The sequence below is a fragment of the Apodemus sylvaticus genome, chromosome 3, assembly GCF_947179515.1.
Source record: "Apodemus sylvaticus chromosome 3, mApoSyl1.1, whole genome shotgun sequence".
Taxonomy (NCBI): Eukaryota; Metazoa; Chordata; class Mammalia; order Rodentia; family Muridae; genus Apodemus; species Apodemus sylvaticus.
The window spans coordinates 162,943,689-162,953,485 of NC_067474.1; the positions used below are offsets into that span (position 1 = coordinate 162,943,689).

Below are 9,797 nucleotides of genomic sequence, written 5' to 3' on the forward strand. Positions count from 1 at the left end.
TGGATCTCTATATGAACCCTCAGCTCTCAGCTTCCAGCTCAGCTGCCAACCTGCCATGATGTGCTTTAATCTTCAGGAACCATATAAAACCTTCATTCTGTAAGTTGCCTTGGTCATGCTGTTTTACCATAGTAATGGGAAAGTAACGAAGACACACCTCTATATCATAGGGCTGGCATTGGATCACCAATATCCAGTGGTATACAGATGCCTAGAACTCCAATGCAGAGGACTGAACACACCTCTCTAGATTCTTTAGACATTTATGTACATGTTTGCAATACATAGCTTTTTGTAAGTTGCAGTTTCAGGCTGTAAAAATAGCAAAGGAGATGAAAATGGATGCTTTTTGAGAGGACCCAGGTTCAATTCGCCTCACCTATATGGTGGCTCATAATATTTTGTAACACTAACTCCAGGAAATTCGATGGCCTCTTCTGGCCTTCAGGGGCACAAGCATGGACAAGATGCACAGGCAGAAATACATGCAGGCTAAACACCTGTATATCTAAAAGAAAACATAAAAATACCTTTTCTTTTTTAATGCCAGATTCATAGATGAAAACAAAGCAAATGGGAAAGTGAACTATTCAAAAGCATTTGCTTTTATTGTGTGTGTTGTTTTAATTTTTTGAACTCAAGATGTCCTGATGTTTAAGACTTAGTCTCTGGGTGCAAAGAATGCAGGTGTGTAGGAACTTGCCCTGCTAAGCATGTGTTTGTTTTTATTTTCTTACCTTTGAGGATTGTGTTGTTCTGTGTCTCTAGCTCATGAAGCTTTGGAAAAGAATTTCTTGTCTTTCAAGCCCCATGAGGTAACCAGTGTAAGCCTGGTCATGCTGCTATAAACAGTTAATGCCCCAAATATCTAATATAAAGCATTTTTCACATATTTTCTCAAATTTTCCATTTATTTACTTGTGTACAATGTTGTACCTTTTACATAAGAAACAATTTTTTCTCACTGGGGACTAAAGACATGCCTGGATGATTAGGAGTGCTTGCCAATCTTAGAAGAACAGAGTTCTGTTCTACAATCTACATGGTAGTTCACAATCATTCTTAATCCAGGCTACATAGAATCCAACATCCTCTTCTAGCCCATGTCCTGTGCACATACATACAGGTGGAACACTAATACACATGAAATAAAAATAAATGATTTTCGCCTAATATATCTTTCCATTATTAATACCCTAAGTAGAAAAATGAACAAATTGTTAGTTACTTATGCTTCAGGAATGGTTATTTAAGAAGAGTGAAATCGATAAGGGAATAAGCTGTTGAGAAACTGAAGGGACAATTTGTCCTTTAATGGCTTTGTCTGCCTGTCTGTGTATTACTATAAGGGTGTCCTTATGCCAAAGTGAACAAGTAAAAGCCAGGAACAAACCCTGAGGAGTCAGTTCTCTTCTCTATGCCAGTCCTGGGCATCTAACCTGCTGGAACCATGTTGTCAGTATAAGAATTCTTATTCAACTTTGCTCACTTCATCTGGGAAAATTCTGTCCTCATTAAGTTTACCTCCTACTGTCTATCTCCTCTTGTTGCTGGCAGCCATCATTCTTTCTGTGTCTATGAATTTAAGTAGACAAGGCACTGTATATAACTGGAATCTAGCAAAATCTCTCCTTCATTGATGGGCTTGTTTCAATGTACATAAATTTGTTAAGTTTGATCCATGATATAATGTGTCAGATTTCTTTAATGACTTTATTTCCTGGAAGAATATAAGTTTATTAAGAAAGAGGTGGTAGACTAGAAAATAATACAAGTATAGCACACTTTTTTCATAAGAACTTCTTTCATATTTGGAGGTTAGATAATACTCTATTGTATGACAGGCTAGTTCGTACCTTGTTTAATCTGCATTTATTTTATTTAACTTTATGTTATTTTACTTCCTATTCTTTTCTTTGGTAGAAGCCAGTGTTGCAGTTGACATTCTAATCCTCCTGCATTACCCTCTTCAGAGCTGGGACTAACGTTTTGGGTGTGTGCCTTTCTCTTCACGATATTACTTCTAAGTGAATGTTTCTTTCTTGTGTGTTTGTATTCCTGTCTCTTCTGAGTTCATTATGTAGCATACATTGCAACAATATTTATTTCTTCTAAAACAAGTGTTCTGTGAGGCTGTTCTAGGAATTTACATGTTGGCCCAACCCAAGGTTCTCAATGGCCTGGTTCTTGACTTGCTCTGAGCATGTCAACCCAAACAGGGAGAACACTGAGTGGTTTCAGAAATGTTCCTCCCCTCCCAACAATGTGTCCTTGAGTATATTGTGTGACATCAAGAGCTGGCTTTCGCAGGGCGGTGGTGGCGCACGCCTTTAATCCCAGCACTTGGGAGGCAGAGGCAGGCGGATCTCTGAGTTCAAGGCCAGCCTGGTCTACAGAGTGAGTTCCAGGACAGCCAGGGCTATACAGAGAAACGAGGTCTTGAAAAACCAAAAAAAAAAAAAAAAAAAGAGCAGGCTTTCCTCATCTATGCCAATGCCACTGAGAGGTGAAGGGTACAACTGCAGTCAATTTAGAATTACAACAAGGCCGCTGATTGACGAGTAGTATTTCACTTCACCTATCTATGGACACAGGCATCCAGGGTGCCCCAAATTTTACTCGTGTAATGTCTAAAGGCTTCGTCATCATGATCTTCTGGCTGGGATCTCTGTCTATCATCAAGAAAGAGGAAATAAACCAGAAATATTATAGCATAGGTAGTAGGATCTCAGGAGTTTGGGGTCAACCTGATCTACAGAGCAAATTTGAGGACAGTCAGGACTTCAGAGAGAAACTTTAGCCCAGAAATCTCATGGTTGTTGGCCCTCTGTCCCTCCAAAGCACAGTGAGTGTGCTTTTCTCCTGCATCTCCTAGCCTGCCTATTGGAACCTAGAAATAGCACTTTTCTGCCCATCCTTTAGCTGCTATCATGTTTACTGATCGATCAAAAACCTATTGGCCGGGTGGTGGTGGCACACGCCTTTAATCCCAGCACTTGGGAGGCAGAGGCAGGCAGATTTCTGAGTTCGAGGCCAGCCTGGTCTGCAGAGTGAGTAGAGGACAGCCAGGGCTACACAGAGAAACCCTGTCTCAGAAAAAAAAAAAAAAAAGCAAACAAACAAACAAAAGACCCAATTGGGAAACAGGAACTTCTGTATTCACAAGGAGATTCCAAAACAGAACATCAGAACCACTCCCTACAGAGAAGAGAGACCAGCATGACTTGAACTGTACTCCCCATGTTCCCAACCTTTGTGTGCAAAGTCTAAACTCCACAGAACTCGTCTGTGTCTGGAGGCCAAGAAGTTAGGAAGGTAAACGTCAGGTCCTCCTCCAGGAACATTGCTATTCTTCTAAACAGGGGAATTCAGCAAGGTACAATCAGAAAGAGACTGTATGGGAACCTGTGAGATGGTGGCTATTTAGAAGAAAGTGAAGAGACTTTCAGAAGCCAGACCATCAGTGCCTGATATTGGACATCAGCCTCTAGAATTAGGAGATGCTACATTTCTGTTGGGTAATCACTGCAGTCTCTGGCCTTGTGTCTTAGCCCATGTAGATCAATGGAACTATCTCAGAAGTGACACTAAAGACTGGCAGAGATCTGATTGTAGAATATCAGATAGGTCTAAATAGTGTTATAAGAGCTTAATGATTACTATCTACTTAGGAATGCTTATAGGGTCATCATTAAGGATAAAGAAACTATCTACTTTTAGATTATCACTACAAGATAGTCCCTCTTGTAGTTCTGCAGAGATCTGCTCAAAAAATTTGTGCAAATACCTAGTGACTGTGTAATAGGAACAGGAAAAGCAGGTACAAGACAAGGCTGTACACTCTCCCAATATCTCTTCAATATACTACTTGAAGTGGTAGCTACAGCAATAAGACAGAAAAAGGAGATGAAGATGATACAAATTGGAAAGAAAGAAGTCAAAATATCACTATTTTCAGGTGAAATGACAGTATAGATCACCGGGCAGTGGTGACACACAACTTTAATCCCAGCACTTGGGAGGCAGAGACAGGTGGATTTCTGAGTCTGAGGCCAGCCTGGTCTACAAAGTGAGTTCCAGGACAGCCAGGGCTACACAGAGAAACACTGTCCTGAAAAAAACCAAAAAAGAAAAAAGTAAAAAAGAAAAAGACAGTATACATGAGTGAACCCATAAATTCTACCATAACATGACAGTTCATGAATATTTTAGCAAAGTGACTGGATACAAATTTGATTCTAACAAATCAGTAGCCCTCCTCTACAAAAGAATGTTCTATCAATAGAATGTTCTCACTGCACATGGTGCACAACTAAAAAGGAAGGAATTTTTATGTAAAGATAGTAAACAATTTGTTTCAGCAGCAATGAACAATTTCTGCAAAATATAAGAAGGAATGCTAAAATGATATGTAATTTTAAGAAATCTGAGTTCAGAAGTATCCAGATTAGAATAAAAATCAATAATTAAATTTGAATGGTGGAAATTATTGATTATTGCCTGAGGAATACAACAGAAGCTATCAATAGAAAATCAATCGAGACATTTTACAAGTTTATGCAGATATCAAACAATTTTTATCAGTCATTCAGGAAATGGAAAAACAATAAAAATGAGTAGTGCTTAAATAATCCTCCAAATCTTTCAGAGAAAACAAACCAGGAAACATGAATTTTCCTGATGTTACTATATGCTACAATCATAACAAAATTCATTTAATATTGATATTAAGGCACATAGAGATATGCATTGTATAGTAACATCAACACTGATATGCACAGTTCAGTAAAGTATAATTTCCCAAATATTGATTCTTACAAAGAAAGTCAATCATAGAAACATTAGGAAAATCTTGAGACTATGTAAAATAGATTCAAACAGAATCAAGTTTACAAAGACAGAATGTGGAAAACAAACTTGTACCATCTTTGTTTCCACACATTCTCGATGGATTTTTTTTGTTAGCTGAGGTTTATATCTGTGCAGAGAACATGTATGTATTTTCTATGTCTGTTGCCAACTGCACTCAGAAAAAAAGCATCAAATGTCCAAAACTGACATTAAGGTTAGTTTCAACTATCATGTGTTTTGGGAACTGAACCTATGTCTTATTCAGGGAAAAAAAACAAACAAACAAAAAAAAACATTCTTATCAGTGAGCCTTCCACATGAGAAATCTATTCTACAGAAAGTACCTCAACTTCTAAAAGTGCTTTGCTCAACTGAAAAAGAGAAACAGACATAAACAATTCTGCATAGATTTTCTAAACTTACATGTAGTTTCAGATGAGAAAAATATCTTGATGGAACTGTTTAAATTAGAATAACATGAGACCCACCACTTCTAATCAGAGGTCATTCAAATAAAGGTGCAAATGGGACTAAAAAATTTGGATGAGTGTACGGCACTGAGGTCCTGAATTTTCCATGGAACAAATCTGAAGGATGAGTTACACCCCTAGTAAGGAACAACATGAAGAATAGGCAAAGGCTCATGTAATGTTCCCTTCTCTTCTAAGGATCTCAATTTTCTCTCTGAGATCTAACATTCATTTACACAATGCTCATCAACTTGCAGGGTGGTTTTCTCTGAAAACACAAGGAATAAGAAATAAAAGAAAAATTCCACATGCCTACAGTTCTGAATCTTCCAGTATCAGTTCAAAGCCAGGTGAACAGGTTCTAGGTAATGACCATCCTCTTGAGTTGACTGTTAAGAAATCTGGAAAGTCTCCTAGAAAACTGAGTGTCTGAGTCAGATGTGTTCTTGCACTGACTTAGCAGAGTACTAAAAGGCAGAGTCAGGCAGATGCTTCTTTTTTTTTTTTTCCTTTTTTTTCCCTTTTTTTTTATTCGATATAATTTATTTACATTTCAAATGATTTCCCCTTTTCTAGCCCCCCCACTCCCCGAAAGTCCCGTAAGCCCCCTTCTCTCCCGCTGTCCTCCCACCCACCCCTTCCCACTTCCCCGTTCTGGTTTTGCCGAATACTGTTTCACTGAGTCTTTCCAAAACCAGGGGCCACTCCTCCTTTCTTCTTGTACCTCATTTGATGTGTGGATTATGTTTTGGGTATTCCAGTTTTCTAGGTTAATATCCACTTATTAGTGAGTGCATACCATGATTCACCTTTTGAGTCTGGGTTACCTCACTTAGTATGTTCTCTAGCTCCATCCATTTGCCTAAGAATTTCATGAATTCATTGTTTCTAATGGCTGAATAGTACTCCATTGTGTAGATATACCACATTTTTTGCATCCACTCTTCTGTTGAGGGATACCTGGGTTCTTTCCAGCATCTGGCAATTATAAATAGGGCTGCTATGAACATAGTAGAGCATGTATCCTTATTACATGGTGGGGAGTCTTCTGGGTATATGCCCAGGAGTGGTATAGCAGGATCTTCTGGAAGTGAGGTGCCCAGTTTTCGGAGGAACCGCCAGACTGCTTTCCAGAGTGGTTGTACCAATTTGCAACCCCACCAGCAGTGGAGGAGTGTTCCTCTTTCTCCACACCCTCTCCAACACCTGCTGTCTCCTGAATTTTTAATCTTAGCCATTCTGACTGGTGTAAGATGAAATCTTAGGGTTGTTTTGATTTGCATTTCTCTAATGACTAATGAAGTTGAGCATTTTTTAAGATGCTTCTCCGCCATCCGAAGTTCTTCAGGTGAGAATTCTTTGTTTAACTCTGTACCCCATTTTTTAATAGGGTTGTTCGGTTTTCTGGAGTCTAACTTCTTGAGTTCTTTATATATATTGGATATTAGCCCTCTATCTGATGTAGGATTGGTGAAGATCTTTTCCCAATTTGTTGGTAGGCAGATGCTTCTTAAAACCTCACATTGTATACTAGGTGACTTCTGAGTGTAGAGGGAAAAGATGCTTTTTCAAGACAACAAATCAAAAGCAATCAACAGCAGGTCACCTAGCCATGGATGCATGGGAACAATGCACTATTTGAATGGAGAAAAGACACAGAATTTTTCTTGTAGTAAAGTTTTTACAGACTCTAAGGTATAACATTAATAAATCAGTATACAAGGACATATTTCTTAATGCTGTATTTATACTTCACACTTTATATATTTCAGATGGAAAATAAATATGGAGTGTTTCCTAGCTTAATTTATGTTTATACAACCATAACTTTAAAGACAATTTAAAAAAAAACACTTAACTATAACTTCACATTCCATCAAAATTCCAGTGATCTTTAAGGGACTAAGATCTAAAAAGCCCACTGGGAATGACAAATCTCCAACAGCAAAAGCCACTCTCTTTACTAGGATACTGATAAAACACGGGGTTAGAAACCATAGATGGGTGTGAAACATATACCAGCTTTGTACCTGCCACCAAGCAAATATGACCATGTTTGCAATCAGCACACAAGAACTCCCACTTACAAATCAGTAAGTAAATATCTAGGCAACAATAAGGTAAATGAAAAAAATCATAATGAGTCACACCTACATATTCAGTAGATTACCAACAGAGTTAAGATATGAACATTAGGATTTGAGGGTCAGTGTTCTCATGAACAGGAGAGAAACTAGTCTCAGTGATAGTCCAGTTCATGTCCATCTACAAACCAAAAACTCCTGCACCCTGGGATGTTCCATGGGTTCTTCGATGCAGTTCCACCCAAATTAGGGAGACTGATACTTTTTTCAAGGCCTAAATGTGCAGGAAATGCAAATCAAAACAGTATTTTTACTGTTGTCAGATAAAAGACAATGTCTTCCACTCCTCATTCCACACCATGCTGCATCCGGAATCCTCAGGACAAGGATGGGTTTCTGATCCCTCCTTCCTTGGGGATCCCAGTACCTTTTCTTAGTTCTCCCATCATAATACCAGTTTCAATCAAATAATTTACCATTACCACATACTCCAAAAGTTTCCCATCCTCAGACTGTCCAACAAGTTCTTTTGCAGCTGAAGAGAAGCTTCCTTTCCCTGCATAGTACTCTTAGTCCTGCTGGGTTCCTAAAAAATGAAGCCACTGTAAATTGTTCTAGGAAAGCCCTTGAGGCTCCTGTAGTATGGCAGATAGTGTGGTCCTTACAATGCTAGTTCACAAATACTGTATGTTCCAACTCCAGAGAGCCTCTGATCCGTTGCTCTTCAAATGTGATATGGTGGTTTTGAGTAAGCAAATGACGTTCACTTTTCAAACTCATGTGTTCTCTTCCACATATCTTCAACAGTGAATCTACCTGGATCTATTCTGTCCACCAGCACCATATGCTTGTTGTACCATAGACAAGAATTATGTGCGTAAACAGTTATAGAATGAAGAAGTAGAAGTTGAGATTTATTTTTATTGTGTACAATATGAAATTCTACAAGAGCACATTAAATCTCTGCACATTTTGGAATAATTATCTCATTATTCCAATAATAAGTCATCAAGTAGTAGGGTGTAGATCCGATGAACTTGTGTAACTGGAATCTCCATAAATTGTGCAGTTGGTTGCAATTTCCTGATTGTAAAGGGCTATTCCAGGGCTGGAGAGATGGCTCAGTGGGTAAGAGCACCGACTGCTCTTTCAAAGGTCATGAGTTCAAATCCCAGCATCCACATGGTGGCTCACAACCATCCATAAAGAGATATGACACCCTCTTCTGGCATCTGAAGACAGCTACAGTGTACTTACATATAATAAATAAATAAATATTTAAAAAAAAAAAAAGGGCTATTCCAGACACCTAACTTTCACTTACCTGGTGGATGCACTTTCAACATCCCTGATACTCAAATTGACAGAAATTAGACATAATCATCTTAAAGCAGGGCCCTGGGGTACTAACGACTCTGCTAAACATGTCATGTTTCCACAAACACCAAAAACTTAATGTTACCACTCATAATTTTCTCATAAGTTCAACAAGTTCATTTCCATTTTTAAGCAAGGGGAAATTATATTATGTATGGATGTGTTCAATATAGAACATGTTACATTTTCTAAGATCTTAATTTTCTGAGCCTTCTGGAATTTTGTGTGAATATTCCAATATAATAATTTTGTTTGCAGCAAACACTTTTGTCTTTTTTCAGTATTTCCAAATGGATTTCCAGGATGTTTATTATTTCTAAACTATGTGTGAGCATGTTTCCCATCTACTATTAATAAGCTTTCTCATAGATCCATGATATTTATATGAATGAATTCACACATGAAATTAAGATGAGGGCAATACATTGATACTAAGTTGTTGAGTAATTTTTCAGGATGTATACTGTGTGATGTATAAAATATCAGCCTTCTGGAAATGACTTTAAGAAAAATAAGGGAATCTAATAGATTTCTTTTGTTGGAGTCTTAAGACACAACAAAACATGGCACCATAATGATCTGTATTATGCCAATAGGTAGCATTGTTCTGAGTTTTATTGGAATTTGCCTCAATCAAATGCTATTAAAGAGTTTAGAGACATGCAGTTACACAGCACAATATGGATGTCTATCCCTGAAAATGTCAAAGCCATATTTTTATTTATAGTTTGGTTTTTCTCTCATATTCCTAAGAATTCATGAGAGACTTATGGTTGAGGCTCCCAAATTATTTTCATGTGGGCAGACTAAGAGTCAAAGGATTGATTTCTCAATTCTAAGACTTTAGAAATACATGTTTTCATTTGCTCTTAATCAAGCCCTGTGACAGGGTCTTTTCACCCTCCAAAGAATATGTTATGCACACATTGAAAATCACTAGTATTAAGTGCATTTTAGAAGTTTGCAGAATTTTTTTCTTTTGCTTTTTGTTTTTTTGTTTGTTTGTTTGTTTGTT

General features: G+C 37.8%; 1 protein-coding gene across 2 annotated transcripts in view; it reads right to left on the reverse strand.

Annotated features, from left to right (window-relative positions):
• The window catches only part of LOC127681612 (zinc finger protein 420-like), a 662,660-nt gene that overhangs the window by 628,708 nt on the left and 24,155 nt on the right, over positions 1 to 9,797 (reverse strand). The gene's annotated exons all lie outside the window — the stretch shown is intronic.